General features: G+C 40.6%; 1 long non-coding RNA gene across 1 annotated transcript; it reads left to right on the top strand.

The window, feature by feature from the left end:
- The first annotated feature begins 1,545 nt into the window (after positions 1-1,545).
- On the top strand, positions 1,546-18,748 carry LOC138973219 (uncharacterized). The gene is made up of 4 exons (XR_011457926.1): positions 1,546-1,625; positions 4,832-5,061; positions 7,125-7,354; positions 13,657-18,748. It is a non-coding gene; the product is annotated as an uncharacterized lncRNA (long non-coding RNA).
- Positions 18,749-21,040: the final 2,292 nt, after the last annotated feature.

Raw genomic sequence — 21,040 nt, 5'->3', positions numbered from 1 at the left:
AGGTGGAAGATTGGTTGGAGAAACACATTCAAACTTCAACTTCTGCTGAAGCTTCAAGTACAGTTTTGGTGAATGAGTTTTTCAGATTTAACTTTTAATCTTTGCAAGTTTTGTAGACACTGACATTAGTACAGTGATCGCCGCTTATTTAGACCGTGGTTAATTTAACTACCCGTTTAATGCTGCCAAATATTTTGGGTCTCAAATTTTTAACACTATGTGTTGCATCATTCATCAAACCCTCCAATGCAACCATAATACGCTTATTATGACCATTTTTGGCATTTATTTCTGGTCATATTAAGCGGCGACAACTGTATTTATCAATTTAAGCTTCTTCTGTCTTGTGTGTGGCGCACTTTAAATGTCTAAGCAGCACCGCCCTGAGATAACCCTTCGTTTTTAACTTGGCGTAAAGCAAAGTTTTCCTTGTGTGAAATGAATGTGGACATGCATGGGAATGGCAGGGTTTTGGTTTCTTCTCCATCCTCTTCGTGTGTGTGCGAGTGTGTAACTCGCCAACCTTCTGTTTTGACGCGAACATTGTTATGCCCGCCCTTGTATTGAGAGTGGTCTCCCATTTCAGCATAATGCCTATTGCACCTTGACCTAATACATTATTGATTGAAATAAGGTTTTGATTTTTTATGATGATCAACTCCCATATTTTCTTATATTTTACCAAGCAGCCAGGTGCCAGTCCTGCAAGTGAAGAATCAATAGCTGACCACACCTCTCTTGACTCGGATTACAAGCCGGATTCAGACCCAGATTCAGACCCAGATTCAGAAGGATCTGAAGTTGAAGCAAGGTCGCCGGTTTTTGACCCACTGGGAAGTTGGGAACCGAAGGAAGCGGGTTAGTATTTTCTTACTTATGTTTGGATACCAAATCGTTAACTCACCTTGAAAGGGATATACATCTTAGAAGAAGGAGAAATGGGCAAGGCCAAAAAATTGTATCTGTAGGTTGTGAATATTTTTTATCCAAAGATAGAAAATAACTATTAAATGACACAAAGAGACTGGACTCATATATATACACAGACTAAACACTGTCAACACATTCACAAAACAAATGTGACAAAGACTGATGGAGTATAAAATGGTTGTTTTACCTGGTCTGACATTTCCATGGAGTCTTTATGACCTTGTTTTCTTCCCCCCATTTCTTTCTTCTTTTTTTTTTACTTTGATTAAAAATAAGTTAGGGTCAGCACCAAAACGTAGCGTCGGCCGGGTGACCAGAAACGCTGAGCATTATGAGGGCAGTGCCCATGTCTCCCTTACTGTCTTTACCTTAACCCTTGATAGGGTCAGGCGTCCATTTACAGGGTTAGGTCCCGATAGAATTCCGGACCTTAAAAAAATGGCTTTAATAAGTGGCTGGCTTTATTAACCAAGGTTTTATTAACTGGCGTTGACTGTACACACATAGTTGTGGGATATGAGTCTTTATGGTGTCCCGTTTTCTTTTCCTTGTAATGAGATATTAATTGAGTAATGCAACACAACTCGTATTTGGATGCTTAATATATTTGTATAGTTTTTATTCTTTCTAAACAGATATTGAAGCTGAACGAGAGGGTCCGACCAAGGAACAACTAAGAAGAGCTTTTGAAAAAGGTATGTTAAAGCTTTTCTATTGCAAATACTGTACCATACCTCACGTCAAATAGCCCTCCCTTCCTGCTCCGTTGATGCAAAAGAAGGGAAGCTAAGTCGCTTTTCAAGGGTTACAGTGATAATTATTACGCACAGATGTGCGCATCTGACGCGTTTTTAGGCCAAAGGACCAGTGCGTCACTGAGACGCACAACATTTGAGCTATATGCATTGATTTTGCACAGACGCATCAAATTGCCAGCCAATGTGTCACCACAAGCATGTGTGACTTTACCACCTGACTCGATCAGGAGAAATTGTGCCATAAGTTTTACAACTCCGACCTTGGGACTTTTGTATTGAAGAATAAATTCTCCTTTGAAAAGTAGGATATTGAGACTGATAACCCCTAATCGAGTCAAATATATATATATTCGCTGCAGTAGTGACTTCACAAAGTGAGGTTAGTCGAGACCAATAGAAGTAATGTGCAACATTATCCTGGGTCCTGGATCTATTTGTCTAGGCAATCCTTGTTCTTTGCTCCCTGTAACATCACTAGGCTCGGCCTACGACAGCCAAGATGCATTGGTAGCATATTGTCATGATGCAAGATTGTCAACCGAGCACAGAAAAGATGGCTGGCCTTGAAAAGTTTGGATTTTTATTCACTTTGTCCGAGCAAGGCATCTTGCCAAAGCTATAGCAGCAGGGAGTGAGTAAGTTAATGTGGGATATACTGAGTGGTAGCTTATCACGTCCCACTATTTTAAATAATCCCCATCTTCTTGCTATGATGAAAACTGTGTAGTACGTATTCTTGATTACACAATCCACCAAGCTCTTTCTAGTTGAATATCTGAGTCTGTAGGCCTACTGAAGGCCTTAGGGGAGAGAGTGAGGATGTGTTGTATCAGTGTGTAAAGTTGAATATGAGTCTGTAGTGTACCTGAGGGGAGAGAGTGATGATGTGTTGTATCATTGTGTATCTCTTTACATTATATATATATATGAGGCTGTGCCAAAAGGTGCTCTGTCAGAGGGGGACATTTTATAAGAAAATAAAAGTAACAGTATCATTTCAACACTTACACAATGTGAAAGAATAGTCATTTGGACATACAATTCCAGTCTTAAAAAGATAACTCAGTAAAGCGACTTTGAGAAAATGATGTGTAATCGTAATTTTTGGGAATCTGTCGGATGTAACAATGGACATGAAAGACAAGTAAAATTAGTTGTAAACCTATATCATTTGAGCAAATTTTTACTTGTATCATTTATATAACCATGTAGCAGGTGTTTAAACTAAAATGTACTGATTGCTGATAGAAACTGAACACAATATAGTGCAATGATGATGTCATGTGTTGCATCCGACAGATAGCAATTACTAGCAGTTTGAATTCAAGAACAGCAAAGCACAGTTTTGATCAAAAACCAAGTTTATTCATTTGGTGAAGTCCTTTCATTGCTGTCAGAAACAATAACATTGATCATGCCTGGAGAAAAGATTGCCAGCCATACCATTCATCTGTCGGAGGTAACATTTTTAGAATGGACACAAATTTTTTCTGATGTCATGTGTTGCATCCGACAGTAATGTAAATTTAGCAGTTTTGCCAGAGTAATGGTGGGAATCGCAAACTTAGCCCGTTTGTGGAAAGAAAGGGACATTTTGATCCGTTTTTAGCTCATATCGTGCTGACTGATGAAGGCCAGAGCCAAACGTTCCCACATGACACGAGCGAAGCCGTGTCAAAGTTTCGGTTGACAGTTTGATATCTGTGTCAGGAGTTTCGATCGAAGCCTGACTTAACACTTTTGAGGCAGTCTTTGTTATTTTTGAGTTTGTTTCCTGCATATGATAGCCGTGTAAACTGTTTAACACGGTTCCAAAGGTTATTTTAGGTTTCGAACTTTCACTCAGTATTTTTTTTTTTTTCGGGTTGAACTTTCTGTTGACCGCAACTTACAAGAAAAAGCTGACATGGAACTGATACTTACCGCTGCGTGTTATCGACGCCATCTTGGAGGGAAAAGTGCGCGAAAGGCATTGTGGGAAGGAATGTCTTTTTACTGCGATGCGACAAACATCCGGTAGAAGTAAAATCGCGGCCAGAATTATTAAATGTTCGATCGAAACACTCTGACATGACGAAGTTACTCCGTAAAAAACATGCCTGATATAAAATATATACAACAATCAGTGCTGTTTTCACCGTTGCTAAACGTCAAACTAAGATTGCAGCACTTGTTTCTGTGTTCTTCTAGAGAGATTTCTGGAGCAAATCACTGCCGTCAACCTTTTCTGCTGGTGTGACATCTGACATGATAGGTTACGATCGTAACAGCTTTTAAAAAAACCGTTTTTCACACATTTCGGGAAGAATTTTGTTCTGCTTTTTACATTGATTAAAAAGCTGAATCTCTCCTCTTTCACCCATCTACAAAAAAATGACTCTCAACTTGAAAGATAAAAAACAAAAAATCGTTGTTTGTGGGTCCCCTAAAATGTCCCCACTTCCGGATCAACATTCGGACCTGGATCTTGTAATTATTTTGTATTTTAACCCTTTCAAAGGCCAACATGCACCTTAATGTTGTGCATGTTGTATCTTTGATATACTTTTAAGCTAAGTGAGGCTAAATCAGGAAAAATGTATGATTACAAAACAAAATATCAATGTGCAAATTTGACAGGGGTCTCCCAGAGCACCTTTTGGCACAGCCTCATATGTAGAAATAAGGCCTGTTGTGGGATTTTCCATGTACCTATGTGTTATGGGGCATATAAATATATACAAATCCGAAATATTACCTTTTGTGGGTATATATATGCCCCAAAAAGATATATGCCCCGAAAAAAACATGTATAGATTAAAATAAATATTGCCTGTTAATATGGGGTTAATTCCCATTTGACATTGGTGTATGAGCTAAATTAAACAATATTATCCCTCCATGTTTTACAGAACATGAGGTCCAGCAGACTTTATCTGTGTGTGTGTGTGTCTGTCTCAACTGGGGGCACAATTCAAGAGGCACTCAAGGCCGATTATTCCTAGTTGAAGAGAGTAAACGTCAGTATTAATACGCCAAATCATACATTAGCCATTTATAACTAAGCATAATTTTTATGCTCCTGACTAATATTGGGCCTAAGAGTTGACACTGCGGGCTTATTAACTTTCTTGCTGATTAAATCAGTTTATTTATCTGTGCAGTGACAGTAGCCGGTGATCCTACGATTGACGGGAAGAGGAACTACCAAAAACCAGACTACTGTTTGTTCTGCAAAGGAAGATGCACTTCAAAAATATCTTCGCACCTTCTATCGGTTCACTGTGAAGAAGCAAGAGTACAAGCTGTCACTGCCCTGCCTTGTGGATCGAAGGAGAGGAAGAGAGTTTTGGGGCTTCTTCAAGATGAAAGGAATCACCTACACAACACTGAAGTAAGAAGTCCCTGTTGTCTATTCATGCAGACCTGTTTACCCTTATTATTGTGGAGTAATTTATTATTATTTTCTTATGATTTTGGGGAGAAAATACTCCATTTGAGTTCAGACTACGATTTTCAAATGTGCTTCAACTAAGGTTTGTGTTACTAATGTTGTTGTTTGTAACCACTGGGTTACTATTTTGGTCATCAGATTACTATTTTTTTTACTTGACCATTACTCTTGTCAAGTTTTGGGGGTAAACAGGTCTGATTCATGTTCAAAGTAATTGTACATGTATGTTGAGTCAGAATGTTTTAAATGTAAGTGGAAACAAGGTAACCGCTGACACGGTAGCTGCGAGTAAGTGCGGTCCGAAAATCCAGTGAGGTAGCTGCGGACTCAAGAGTCCCGCAGCTAAAAATACCTTGGATCCTCTGGTATGGAACTTCCCTAAATCTGGAAAAATGGCAATCACATAAAGAGGGTGGTCACATGCAGGAATATGCTTTAAGAGTAAAAATGAACTTTAGAGACCAGATTTGGTGGTTAGATTTCCACTTTTAAAGTCATTGGTCTGCTACGAATCTGTCGCCTTCGACAAAAATTTAATCATTAGTTTTTGAACATCCAATAATTTAAATCGGCGTGTGGGAAGGGGGCATAATAACTAGCAAGTGTTTCATTGCGAGCTTTGAAGGTAAGAGGGTGCTTAATTTTCTCTTCAGAAGATCTTGAAAGTCCTTGAAAAGTCCTTGAATTTTAGAACAAAAAAACTGTACGAACCCTGATGTGCGTCACAGAGACGCACAACATTTGAGCTATATGCATTGATTTTGCACGGAGGCATCAAATTGCCAGCCAATGCGTCACCACAAGCATGTGTGACTTTACCACGTGACTCGATCAGGAGAAATTGTGCCATAAGTTATACTTATAGCAAACAACTCCGACCTTGGGACTTTTGTATTGAAGAATAAATTCTCCTTTGAAAAGTAGGATATTGAGACTGATAACCCCTAAGCGAGTCAAATATATATATTCGCTGCAGTAGTGACTTCACAAAGTGAGGTTAGTCGAGACCAATAGAAGTAATGTGCAACATTATCCTGGGTCCTGGATCTATTTGTCTAGGCAATCCTTGTTCTTTGCACCCTGTAACATCACTAGGCTAGGCCTACGACAGCCAAGATGCATTGGTAGCGTGTCATGATGCAAGATTGTCAACCGAGCACAGAAAAGATGGCTGGCCTGGAAAAGTTTGGATTTCCATTCACTTTGTCCGAGCTAGGCATCTTGCCAAAGCTATAGCAGCAGGGAGTGAGTAAGTTAATGTGGCATATACTGAGTGGTAGCTTAATTATCACGTCCCACTATTTTAAATAATCCCCATCTTCTTGCTATGATGAAAACTGCAGTATTCTTGATTACACAATCCACCAAGCTCTTTCTAGTTGAATATCTGAGCCTGTAGGCCTACTGAAGGCCTTTGGGGAGAGAGTGAGGATGTGTTGTATCAGTGTGTAAAGTTGAATATGAGTCTGTAGTGTACCTGAGGGGAGAAAGTGATGATGTGTTGTATCATTGTGTATCTCTTTACATTATATATATATATAGAAATAAGGCCTGTTGTGGGATTTTCCATGTACCTATGTGTTATGGGGCATATAAATATTAACATATATCCGAAATATTACCTTTTGTGGGTATATATGCCCCAAAAAGATATATGCCCTGAAAAAGACATGTATAGATTAAAATGAAACAATATCATGAGGTCCAGCAGACTTTATTTGTGTGTGTGTGTGTCTGTCTCAACTAAATGATGTGCGTGTTGTCGAAGGTCGCCACACTTTGTGCTCAGAAGTGTACAATTGGGGGCACAATTCAAGGGGCACTCAAGGCCGATTATTCCTAGTTGAAGAGAGTAAACGTCAGTATTAATACGCCAAATCATACATTAGCCATTTATAACGAAGCATAATTTTTATGCTCCTGACTAATATTGGGCCTAAGAGTTGACACTGCGGGCTTATTAACTAGTCTTGCTGATTAAATCAGTTTATTTATCTGTGCAGTGACAGTAGCCGGTGATCCTACGATTGACGGGAAGAGGAACTACCAAAAACCAGACTACTGTTTGTTCTGCAAAAGAAGATGCACTTCAAAAATATCTTCGCACCTTCTATCGGTTCACTGTGAAGAAGCAAGAGTACAAGCTGTCACCGCCCTGCCTTGTGGATCGAAGGAGAGGAAGAGAGTTTTGGGGCTTCTTCAAAATGAAGGGAATCACCTACACAACACTGAAGTAAGAAGTCCCTGTTGTCTATTCATGCAGACCTGTTTACCCTTATTATTGTGGAGTAATTTATTACTATTTTCTTATGATTTTGGGGAGAAAATACTCCATTTGAGTTCAGACTACGATTTTCAAATGTGCTTCAACTAAGGTTTGTGTTACTAATGTTGTTGTTTGTAACCACTGGGTTACTATTTTGGTCATCAGATTACTATTTTTTTTACTTGACCATTACTCTTGTCAAGTTTTGGGGGTAAACAGGTCTGATTCATGTTCAAAGTAATTGTACATGTATGTTGAGTCAGAATGTTTTAAATGTAAGTGGAAACAAGGTAACCGCTGACACGGTCCGAAAATCCAGTGAGTTGTATAGCTGCGGACTCAAGAGTCCCGCAGCTAAAAATACCTTGGATCCTCTGGTATGGAACTTCCCTAAATCTGGAAAAATGGCAATCACATAAAGAGGGTGGTCACATGCAGGAATATGCTTTGAGAGTAAAAATGAACTATAGAGACCAGATTTGGTGGTTAGATTTCCACTTTTAAAGTCATTGGTCTGACCCGGCCGGGATTCAAACCCCGTGCAATTCACTTCGGAGGCGGGCGCCTGTAAGTCAAGCTGAATGTAGCACAGAGACAATTGCAGAGACAAATGCTGTGGCAAACGCAGAGACAACGGCAGAGGCAACGTTGCAACCAATCAGGGACCAGTATTTTGAAATTGACCGTTGTCACTGCTTTCCGTTTGTTGTCACTGCATTCCGAGTGTTGTCTCTGCTCTACTCCTAGTCAATTAGATTAGCTCTTACATGAGTCACAAACCGGAACAGACATCTCAGTTTGTTCTGTTTGTCTGCTTCTCAGTGTTGACTTTGATGCGGTCTTTTAATGCATCCAATACAGATTCTTTTGTTAACACAACAACACAACACAAGACAGGAGTCGTTCACACATGTTCATCTCGGTCTTTTGTCTTTCAGCTGTTGTGCATGTAACACGTACTGAACAATTTGCAAAAACTCCAAAGCCAATTGAAGCAGACGCTCTTTTCATCACAGGAGCTAGTATGCAAACCAGTATAATGATAGCCACACATGCGTTTTGCACACCAGAGGCCCAAACAGAGTGTCACTGTGCGTGTGTGTCTGTGTGTGTAACTTTTCCACTGTCTTTCTGGTTATCTGTTTGTGTTTGTCTTCGTACGTGTGCCTGAATGTGAGTGTGTGTTTGTGTCAGTGTGTGTATGTGCCTGCGTGAGTGTGTGTATATGTGCCTGCGTGAGTGTGTGTTTTGTAAGTGTGTGTGTACTTTGTATTCAACAAGGTACTGGATTATTTCGATGAGAAAAGACTCACTATTTGTGTTTACTTCAGCAGGGCTAACTGGCAAATGACATTTGAAGACCCTAAAAATGATGATGCAAAGGGGGTCCATGGACCAACGCAAAAAAGATGTTCATATCCTCAGAGAGCTGACTATACATCTTACTGACAAATATCCACAGGAAGCTCAACATGTACAAAGATAGGAAGAAAGCTGATGTAAATTTCTTAATGAAGCTCGGCATAAAGAGCAGAGAGTAGGATAAAGCACTAGTTGATATGCTAACACGGCTCTACATGGAGAGTAGGATAAAGCGCATGTTGATATGCTAACACAGCTCCACATAGAGAGTAGGATAAAGCGCATGTTGATATGCTAACACAGCTCGAGCTACATATATAGTAGGATAAAGCGCTAGTTGATATGCTAACACAGCTCCACATAGAGAGTAGGATAATAAAGCGCATGTTGATATGCAAAAACAGCTCTACATAGAGAGTAGGATAAAGCACTAGTTGATATGCTAACACAGCTCTACATAGAGAGTAGGATATTAAAGCGCATGTTGATATGCTAAAACAGCTCTACCCATAGAGAGTAGGATTAAGCGCTATAGTTGATATGCTAACACAGCTCTACATAGAGAGTAGGATATTAAAGCGCATGTTGATATGCTAAAACAGCTCTACCCATAGAGAGTAGGATTAAGCGCTATAGTTGATATGCTAACACAGCTCTACATAGAGAGTAGGATAAAGCGCTAGTTGATATGCTAACACAGCTCTACATAGAGAGTAGGATAAAGCGCTAGTTGATATGCTAAAACAGCTCTACATAGAGAGTAGGATTAAGCGCTATAGTTGATATGCTAACACAGCTCTACATAGAGAGTAGGATAAAGCGCTAGTTGATATGCTAACACAGCTCTACATAGAGAGTAGAATAAAGCGCTAGTTGATATGCTAAAACAGCTCTACATAGAGAGTAGGATTAAGCGCTATAGTTGATATGCTAACACAGCTCTACATAGAGAGTAGGATAAAGCGCTAGTTGATATGCTAAAACAGCTCTACATAGAGAGTAGGATTAAGCGCTATAGTTGATATGCTAACACAGCTCTACATAGAGAGTAGGATAAAGCGCTAGTTGATATGCTAACACAGCTCTACATAGAGAGTAGGATAAAGCGCATGTTGATATGCTAACACAGCTCTACATAGAGAATAGAATAAAGCGCATGTTGATATGCTAACACAGCTCTACATTGAGAGTAGGATAAAGCGCGTGTAAATATGCTACAGTAATGGGACTTTTCCGGGGATTTCTGCGGACACATTACTTACGAATTCCGCTGGAGAACTTCTTTTTTACCAGATGCAAACGAGTTGAATTTACGTCTCAGAATGTACCAGATTGCACAGATTTTAATGTACCATTTAAAAAAACAAAACGGGAGAGCATGCCTCCGAACCCCCCTAGACAAAAGGGATTTCCTTTTTTTCATCACAAGAGAGTCCCATGCACCCCTGATGCTAACACAGCTCTAAAAAAGATATCTGCATGTACCGCCAACATTACATGACTGAGAGAGGATATCTGAATGCGCCTTGTGCTGTAAAGAACTGGGAGAGGATATCTGCATGTGCCTTGTACCGCCTACTGTAGAGAACAGGCTGAGAAAAGATATATGCATGCGCCTTGTACCGCCTACTGTAGAGAACAGGCTGAGAAAAGATATATGCATGTGCCTTGTACCGCCTACTGTAGAGAACAGGCTGAGAAAAGATATATGCATGCGCCTTGTACTGCCTACTGAATTGAGAACTGAGAAATAATATCTGCATGCACCTTTCACCACCTTCTGTACAGAACTTAGAGAGGATATCTGCATACACCTTGTTCCACCTACTGTACAGAACTTAAAGAGGATATCTGCATACACCTTGTTCTACCTACTGTACAGAACTTAGAGAGGATATCTGCATACACCTTGTTCCACCTACTGTACAGAACTTAGAGAGGATATCTGCATACACCTTGTTCTACCTACTGTACAGAACTTAGAGAGGATATCTGCATACACCTTGTTCCACCTACTGTACATAACTTAGAGAGGATATCTGCATGCGCCTTTGACCGCCTTCTCCACAGAACTGACAGAGGATATCTGCATATGCGTTGTACCACCTACTGTACAAGGCTCATGCAGATCTGACCGTTAGGACGTGCAAGGCGCATGCAGATATCCTCTCTCAGTTCCGTTAATTAGGCAGTACCAGGTGCATGCAGATATCCTCTACCAGTTTAATATACAGTAGGCGGTACAATGAGCATGCAGATATTTTTTTCTCAGTTATGTACAGTAGGCAGTACAAGGCACATGCAGATATCCTCTATCAGTTCTGTTCAGTAGGCCGTACCAGGTGCATGCAGGTATCCTCCCAGTTATATAAGGCTACTGTAGGCAGTACAAGGCGCTTGCAGATATTTTCTCTCAGTTCGTTACAGTTGGCGATACAATTACAAGGTACATTATTATGCAGATATCCTCTCTCAGTTCTGTACAGTAGGCAGTACAGGGTGCATGCAGATAACTTTTCTCAGTTATGTACAGTAGGCGGTACAAGACGCATGCATATATATCTTTTCTCAGTTGGGTTTATTAGGCAGTACAAGGCGCATGCAAATATCATCTCACAGTTCTGTTCAGTAGGCGGTATAAGGCGCATGCAGATATCTTTCCTCTGAAGTTCTGTACAATAGGCAGTAGAAAGCGCATGGAGATATCTTTTTCGATTTCTATGCCGAGCTATTAAGTTAGCATATTTACACGCGCTTCATCCTACTCTATATGCAATTAGCTGTGTTAGCATATCTACACGCGCTCTATCCTACTCTTTATGTTGAGCTGTGTTAGCATATCTACACGAACTTTATCCTACTTTCTATACAGAGCTGTTTAGGATATTTACACAGGCTTTATTCTGGTCTCTATGCAGGGCTTTGTTAGGATATTTACACGCGCTTCATCCTACTCTCTAAGTAGAGCTGTGTTCGCATATATATTTACACGCGCTTTATCCTACTCTCTATGTAGAGCTGTGTTAGCATTTTTAAACGCGTTTTATCCTACTCTCTATGTAGAGCTGTGTTAGCATATTAACTTGCGCTTCATTTTGCTCTTTATGCCGAGCTTCATTAAAAAAAAATACATCAGCTTTCTTCCTCTCTTTGTACATGCAGAGCTTCCTGGGGATATTTGTCAGAAAGATGTAATCAGCTCCCTGAGGATATGTACATTATTTTTCCGTTGGTCGGCCTTGGACCCCCTTTGCACAAAATTTTATATTTAGGGTCTTCAAATGTCATTTGCCAGTAGTCCTGCTAAAGTAAACACAAATAGTGAGTCTTTTTTCATCGGAATAATCCAGTACCTTGTTGAATACAACATAAACACACATACACACACACACGCACGCAGGCACAAACACACACTGGCACACACTCACGTTCAGGCACACGCACAGACACACACGAAGACGAACACAAACAACAACACTCTCTCTCTCTCTCTCTCTCTCTCTCTCTCTCTCTCTCTCTCTCTCTCTTTCTCTTTCTGTTAGGGCCTCTGGTGTGCAAAACGCATGTGTGGCTATCATACTGGTTTGCGTACTGCTTCAATTGGCTTCGGAGCTTTTGCAAATTATTCAGTGTTACATGCACACCAGCTAAAAGACCGAGATGAGCATGAACTGTGAACGACTCCTGTCTTGTGTTGTGTTGCTGTGTTTACAAAAGAATCTGTATTGGATGCATTAAAAGACAGCATCAAAGTCAACACTGAGAAGCAGACATGCAAACAGAACAAACTTTTGTGTTTGTTTGCTTAACCCCAACCGACCACAATGGCACAAAGAGCCATATCAGGGCGGCGCTGCTTTGACATATAACGTGCGCCACACACAAGACAGAAGTCCCAGCACAGGCTTCATGTCTCACCCAGTCACATTGTTCTGACACCGGACCAACCAGTCCTAGCACTAACCCCATAATGCCAGACGCCAGGCGGAGCAGCCACTAGATTGCCAAATTTAAAGTCTTAGGTATGACCCGGCCGGGGTTCGAACCCACGACCTCCCGATCACAGGGCGGACGCCTTACCACTAGGCCACCGTGCCGGTACAGAACAAACTGAGATGTCTGTTCCGGTTTGTGACGCTAAGAGCTTATTTGATTGGCTAGGAGCAGAGCAGAGACAACGCCCGGATTGCAATGACAACAACGGGAAGGCAGTGACAACGGCAGTGGTAGACGATTGGTCAAGTTTAAAATACTGGGACTGGGTGGCCGAGTGGTAACGCACTTGCGCTCGGAATCGAGAGGTTGCGTGTTCAGGCCTGGGTCAGGCCGCAATTTTCTCCCCCCTTTCCTAACCTAGGTGGTGGGTTCAAGTGCTAGTCTTTCGGATGAGACGAAAAACCGAGGTCCCTTCGTGTACACTACATTGGGGTGTGCACGTTAAAGATCCCACGATTGACAAAAGGGTCTTTCCTGGCAAAATTGAAAAGGCATAGCTAAAAATGTCCACCAAATACCCGTGTGACTTGGAATAAAGGCCGTGAAAGGTGAATGCTCGCCCTAATAGGCTTGAGGTTTGCTGGCCGATGTGAATGCGTGATATATTGTGTAAAAAATTCCATCTCACACGGCAGAAATTAATATGTAAATCGCCGTGAGCTCTTGTGAGAAACGGCGATTAATAAATGTCCATTATTATTATTATTATTATTATACTGGTCCCTGATTGGTTGCAGCGTTGCCTCTGCCGTTGTCTCTGCGTTTGTGTTTGCCTCTGCATTTGTCTCTGTGCTACATTGCCTTACGCCTCAGCCCATATATGACCACCAAGCTTATCGGCACAGTGCATAGCAGCAACTAGTGAAGGTATATACTTATAAAACAAGTGGTTTTTTTTTTATGTGTTGCAGGTCTTGAGATGTGGAAAAGGAGAAATAACTGTGAGCAGGCGACCAAGTGACAAAGAGAGCGCAAAACCAGAAAACTACTTAAGTCCAAGCTGAACAACATAAATCTTGGCAAATGCACCCTCAGGAATTAATACAAGTGCTATGTGGTTTTTTTTTCTTTTCATGACCAAGGTTTTTGACAAAACCAATTGCCAACAATTCACATTTCTCTGCTACCTCTTCTTAATCAAGTTAATGGATGGTAACATCAATTTGAACATCTAGCATATATAACAAAGGATTCATTGTGGTTTCTGAGTACTACTAACAGTGGCGATGTCATGATTTTAAGGCTCTCTTGAGGTTTATAATTCTCTTCAGTTGTGCCGTTGCCGCAAGCAATATGCAGGTTTCTTTTTGCATCACCTCCTGAGTTCTGGTAGATGTTAGCAGTGCCTCATCCTTCTGACTTAAAGGGCTTTGGAAGTTTCCCTTACAAATTAGTAGTTCTCAGATGCAAGAGAGTCGCTTTTACATAAACTGACGTCAAGTATTTTAGCGATTTCATTTCAATTTTTGTTTTAATTATTTCGCTCAGATTCACAGATTTCATATACACATTTAAAATAGACCCAAACATCATTCAGATTGACCATGGTTTTGTTGTCAACAAGACTATGTTTTCATGAACTGTATATACTTCATTTTGTTTTTGTGTACCGTTGTAAATACTCGGTATGTAACTGGAAGACAATATGTTTTTGTCTGCAACTCTTTTTCACCAAGAACCATGATTGCAATTGTTTTTGGAGACGCTGCTCGTGAGTCGTTACAATACTGTGTCTAGTTTAGATACTGCCCGTTTTCAGTTTTAATATTGGCTCGCATTCATGCACATGCATGTTCATACATACCCGTGCTACATGAAGAGCCATGTTTTTTTCCTTTCCAAATCAGCATTGCCACATCCCTTTTTATATGTATCTTTTCTTGTGTAAATGCTTTTGTTTTTATCAAATTCACTTTCATTTTTTTCATCCATGTATTATGATCCATGTAAGTTTGCATGCAATACAAAAGTACCATTCACTACACATATCATTCAGTTAAAACATGTAACATACAAATAGAACACCTCTCTCTCTCTCTCTCTCTCTCTCTCTCTCTTTCTCACTCTCTCTCTCTCTCTCTCTCTCTCTCTCTCTCTCTCTCTCTCTCTCTCTCTCTCTCTCTCTCTCTCTCTCTCTCTCTCTCTCTCTCTCTCTCTCGATCTCTCTCAACTTATTTCAGTGTTCCATACTTACATTTTGATATTGCCCTTCTGGCTAATAGCACGTGGTTTATTTCGTTTCTTGATAGACTTTTGTATGTTTTGCGGGGCAATTAAACCAAAGAGAGCTACATTTACTGTTATATTATTCATACCTGTCAAGTCTTAAGTTTTTCGCGTAATTCTTACGGATATTTGATGTTTTTCAAGTCTTACGGCGTATGCCGAAGATCTTACGGTTTTTACAACACAATTTGGTAAAATAAAAAAAAGATCGCAAAGGTTATTCCCGAGAACAAAGTAACAGCAAAAAAATCTCGCGCTAACTGATCCGGCGGAAGTACAAGGCAACGCGCATGTGCACACCGTCAGCGCGATCTGACCGAGTAGTGTGCGACCATGCTTGACCACACGCGACCTCAAATTAAAGCAGTTACATGTACTATTGTTGTTGTTCTCGGTATCTTCAAGGTATTTTCTCATGTTGTGCGCAGTTTTAAGCCATAGAAATGAAACTAAGGGAGTTGTGATGCATTTTCGAAGAGCTAGCGATCGAAAGTGAAAGTAGCCGGATTCCTGTCACATCCGATCATGTCGGACTTGATTTTAGAACACGTGCGACCTCAAACTAAAGCATTTACATGTAATATTTTTGTTGTTCTAGTAGCTACACAGTATTTTCTCATGTTGTACCAAGTGTGAAGCCATATAAATAAAAATAAGGGCGTTATGATGCATTTTCGAAGAGGCAGAGAGCGAAAGTTGGCACCGGATGTAATTGTCACAACCGATCATTATACGACTTGTTTTTAGATTATGCGCGACCTCAAACTAAAGTATTTACATGTCATATTTTTGTTGATCTGGTATTTGTCCTTGATTGCTGAGACACACATGAGTTTCTGGCTTGTAACTTGTGTGTTTTACATATTCTGTTTGGCTAAAATGTTCTCTTTTGCATATTGTGGTGGGGGTTTCCATTCATGATTGAATCACTGTGCTCAATGAATGAATGTTGTCAAAAAACACACTTTTCTTGTGCCTTTACTATCATGTGGTGTTTTTGTGCATTCTGGTACAAATTTTGTGAGGGGCGTAAATCACTAAATCATAAATGTGTGTCTGGTTGGAAGTGTACGTAGTCTTTGTACAATTTAGGTGATTCTCGGTACAATTTACAAACATGTTTTGCATTTCAAAATGACACAAAACAGTGCCGTTCAGTGTTGAGAAAAGTGTGTTTTTCTTATTATGTGTGAAATAAGGCTGATTTCTTGTGTGTGTGTGTGTGTGCATGTATTTAGTTCTTGTGGTGATTAATCTAACGACTTCTGCAATTTTGCACGTTGTCTTATGCTTTTTGGTGCAAACTTATGGTTTTGTGAGCAAAATCTTATGGTGAGAGTCCACAAGAGCTTGACAGGTATGATTATTGTTTGTGTCAAATTGAGTCTCAACGGTTTTCTTTGCATATGTTTCTGGAGGTAAAACCATGATGTGTGTGAACTTGAATGCCACGACTCTTACATATGTTTCTGGAGGCAAATCCATGGTTGTGGTGATGGTGGCTAATATTTAGTACCTCGTGTGTGAGAGATGTTAATGGTATTGTAAGTGATGTTGAAAACTCCTGAAATCAGCTGAAACTCACGGTAGAAAGAGGGTTAAGGCCAAATTAATATACATCCACCGAGGTGCTTCAGATTCCGTCTTAGGCTGCAATATATATTTCAACCTTAAGCGACAATTTATTATGGTGTAATTAGACCTTGGGCAACAATTTTGCGTCGGTCTTTGGTTATAATATATATTGGGTGTTATTCCGGGTTCACTCACCCATATGTATTGTCTCATTTTCCCGATCCTACAGTAGACATTGAAGTGAAAAGAGAAAATAATTGATGGATGACATCTAATACTTCACCACATATGTCTTCTCACTTCCCACAGTTCAAATTGTGTCAGTCCAATATTCTTGTAGAAGCAGGACTTCGTCAGTATGAAAAGTTAACACAATTCTGGAAGTCAAAAGTTAATTTTCAATCTGCATCAGTGTGGCTATTCATGACAAATGCATTTTTCACGCTGTAGCTATCCCTTCACCTAGCATTTGCCACTTGGCAGCCGAAAAAATAGCTCATTGACATCTTTTCTGATTCATATGTTGTTTGCATTTGATAATGAAGTCCTGGTGCAACCTGAATATCTGGCTTAAATATAATTTTAAACTGTGGGATACGAGAAGTGATGTAAAGTTCCACCATCAGATTAATTCATGGATTGTTTTGTAATTGTGTCAAATTCTAAGAAAACGGTCAATGTTCATTTTTGAGTCACTTGAGAAAAAGTGACTCTATGTAATCGGTCAGTGTTAGTCTGTCCGGCCGGCCGGCCGGCCGTCCGGCCGGCCGTCCGTAGACACCACCTTAACGTTGGACTTTTCTCGGAAACTATCAAAGCGATCGGGCTCATATTTTGTTTAGTCGTGACCTCCAATGACCTCTACACTTTAACGATGGTTTCGTTGACCTTTGACCTTTTTCAAGGTCACAGGTCAGCGTCAAAGGAAAAATTAGACATTTTATATCTTTGACAAAGTTCATCGGATGTGATTGAAACTTTGTAGGATTATTCTTTACATCAAAGTATTTACATCTGTAGCCTTTTACGAACGTTATCAGAAAAACAAGGGAGATAACTAGCCTTTTCTGTTCGGCAACACACAACTTAACGTTGGGCTTTTCTCGGAAACTATAAAAGTGACCGGGCTCAAATTTTATGTGAACGTGACTCCCAGTGACCTCTACACTTTGACGTCTGCTTTGGTGACCTTTGACCTTTTTCAAGGTCACAGGTATGTCTTGAAGGAAAAAAATTGAAATATCATATCTCTGAAACTATTCATCGGATTTGATTCAAACTTTATAGGATTATTCTTTACATCAAATTATTTACATCTGTAGCTTTTTACAAACGTTATCGGAAACACAGGGGAGATAACTAGCCTTTCCTGTTCGTCAACACACAACTTAACGTTGGGCTTAATATTCAGAACTGCGAAAGTGACTCGATCGAGCGTTTGCTCTTCTTGTTGTTTCTGTATTGGAATTGCATGTTGTCACTTTTAACGATATACATTCATATAGAAATAAAACTCTTTTTCCAGACCTTGGCACATATGATTTCTATCATATTCCTTTAATTTAATGTTTCAAGGACATGCCTTAAAACGAAATGAAGGAATGTTTCTGTTTTTTTTTCTTGAATTAAACCATTAACGATGATACATGTGTCTTATCCGTGCGTGTTGTGTTGTCTGAATGTCACCCTGTGAGCTTACAACTACATGTCGGAGATCGTTAAGATTAAGATGATCTTCCGAGAAAAAAAAGACTTGCTATGCCGTGATCGCTGTTAACAACACGCAAATAGAATAAAACTTTGTTCACATTGGTAGGGTAGACAATTCTACTCTGTAAAGTTTTATTCCATTTGAATATTGTTAGCTCAACAAAGCATTTATAAGGTTGGAAGACGGGCAATACACTAAAATCTTTGGAGTCAGGAGCATGGAAATTATGTTTAGTTATAAATGGCTAATGTATGAGTTGGCGTATGACATTAACTCTCTTCAACTAGGAATAATCGGCCTTGAGTGCCTCTTGAATTGTGCCCCCAATTGTACACTTCTGACCACAGAGTGTGGCGACCTTCGACAACACGCACGCCATTTAGTTGAGACAGACACACACACACAGATAAAGTCTGCTGGACCTCATGTTCTGTCGAACATGGAGGGATAATAATGTTTAATTTGGCTCATACACAAATGTCAAATGGGGAAACCCCATAACAGGCAATATTTATTTCAATCTATACATGTCTTTTTCGGGGCATATATCTTTTTGGGGCATATATACCCACAAAAGGTAATATTTCGGATATATGTATATATTTATATGCCCCATAACTGAAATGCCCCGTAACACATAGGTACATGGAAAATCTCACAACAGGCCTTATTTCTATATATATATATATATGTACTAGAATGAATACCCGCTTCGCCGGGTAGCCGGCTTCGCCGGGAAGAAGTACTTAGAGCCGTACGCCGGCTTCGCCGGGTCCGAACAATGGACCCGCCAAGCTTAGGTCCCTCCCAGATTCGTGGAATGGGAACAGCACGAAAATGATTCAGTGGCCATAATGCCATTCCTGACCATATCGAGTCCCATCCTTGTCGACGAATGTAACCGTGTTAATCACCTTTGGAGGCGAACTCCACTCAAACAGGACTGAGCAAGTTAGAGCTTATCTCTAAGTCCTTTTGAACTGTTATGGCTTCTCAAAGTAAGGCCAGTACATAAAATTACACAAAAGCCGCCAGACCACATCACAAACAGAACTGAACAATGCACAGGTGTTGCTCACATAGAGACACACACACACACACACACACACACACACACACACACACAAACACAGAGAAGCCGTATCTATAGAGAGATAGATGACAGTGTATTTTTCGCGTGGCTATAAATTGATTCGACCTTTGCACTTTTACAGTGAGAATAATTTACGGGTCCAATTTACGTTCTGGACACTGCGGTGACCTTCTAAAAATAGTAACAGAACGCCGGGAATATCCGAAGATGCCCCATTCATTCAAAAGTGCACCATACGAAGGAAGGGAGGTAAACGCTGAAAACATGGAGAAGATGAGAAGATAAGGAAGAGTTACTTATAATGGTGAAATGAACACAAAAACCAAATTCGGTTCAGCGCTGCGCGCTGAGAGCACGTGTTGAAATATCTCATCGATGATATTGTGTCCGGGGTGTAGCTGAATACGGTGTCCAAATTTGAAAAAGATCCACCGAGAACTTTGGCTTTGGTGTGTCGGTATGGGGGCCCGGGTAGCTGAGGTGGAACCAAAATAGCTGAGGTGGAACCAAAATCGGTTCAGCGCTGCGCGCTGAGAGCACGTGTTGACATATCGACCAGGTTGTGTCCTGTACCGGGTCTACCTGAATATGCCCACCAAATTTGAAGCAGATCCATCGAGAACTTTGGCCGTGCATCGCGAACTCACACACAGACACACAGACACACACACACACAGACACACAGACACAAGTCGTATATATATATAGATATCTATATCTATAAATATATAGAGATAGATGACAGTGTATTTTTCGCGTGGCTATAAATTGATTCGACCTTTTCACTTTTACAGTAAGGAAAACTTACGGGTGCAAGGAAAGTGTTCTGGACAGTGCAGTGACATTCTAAAAATAGTAACGTAGTAACGGGAATATGGATTGACGCCACACGAAGGAAGGGAGATAAACGCTGAAAACACTGGAGAAGATAAGGAAGAGTTACTGGGAATGGATCCAGAGAAAAACCAAAATCGGTTCAGCGCTGCGCGCTGAGAGCACGTGTTGAAATATCTCATCGAGCAGGTTGTGTCCGGGGTGTACCTGAATATGGCCACCACATTTGAAACAGATCCATCGAGAACCTTGGGCGTGCATCGCGGACACACACACACACACACACACACACACACACACACACACACACACACACACACAAGTCGTATATATATATATATAGATAACTTAGGGGTAGTGAGAGAGGCATAGAGAGAAGGAGAGAGAGAGAGAGAGAGAGAGAGAGAGAGAGAGAGAGAGAGAGAGAGAGAGAGAGAGAGAGAGAGAGAGAGAGAGAGAGAGGGAGAGAGGGCAGGGGGAGGGGGCAGAGAAAGAAAGAGGGTTACAGAGCTATTTTACCTGCGTCTTGGTCAATAAGATTGTTTACGAGCATGGACAGAATTCCTATCTAAATGCCAGAAATCTTTGCACCAAACCTGATACTTTCTTTGTGATAAAGATATATCTACTTCCCCATTGTCTTCAAGACGTCGTTTTCCTGAAATTGGTGGTGGAGGCGGGATGGGAGGGAGGGGGGGGGGGGGGGGAGCGTGCAATAAATCTGGCTTTTACGATTATGGTTTCGGATACTTACGTGTAATTCAACACTGATCCGTTCTTTGGAAAAATGGGGGTTAGTCTGTTAAGGAATGTACGCGTGTCTCCAACGCTGTCTCAGCAAGATAATGAGCGTTTA

This window comes from Littorina saxatilis, linkage group LG8, assembly GCF_037325665.1.
Source record: "Littorina saxatilis isolate snail1 linkage group LG8, US_GU_Lsax_2.0, whole genome shotgun sequence".
Taxonomy (NCBI): domain Eukaryota; kingdom Metazoa; phylum Mollusca; class Gastropoda; order Littorinimorpha; family Littorinidae; genus Littorina; species Littorina saxatilis.
This window is presented reverse-complemented; position numbering and strand designations above follow the sequence as displayed.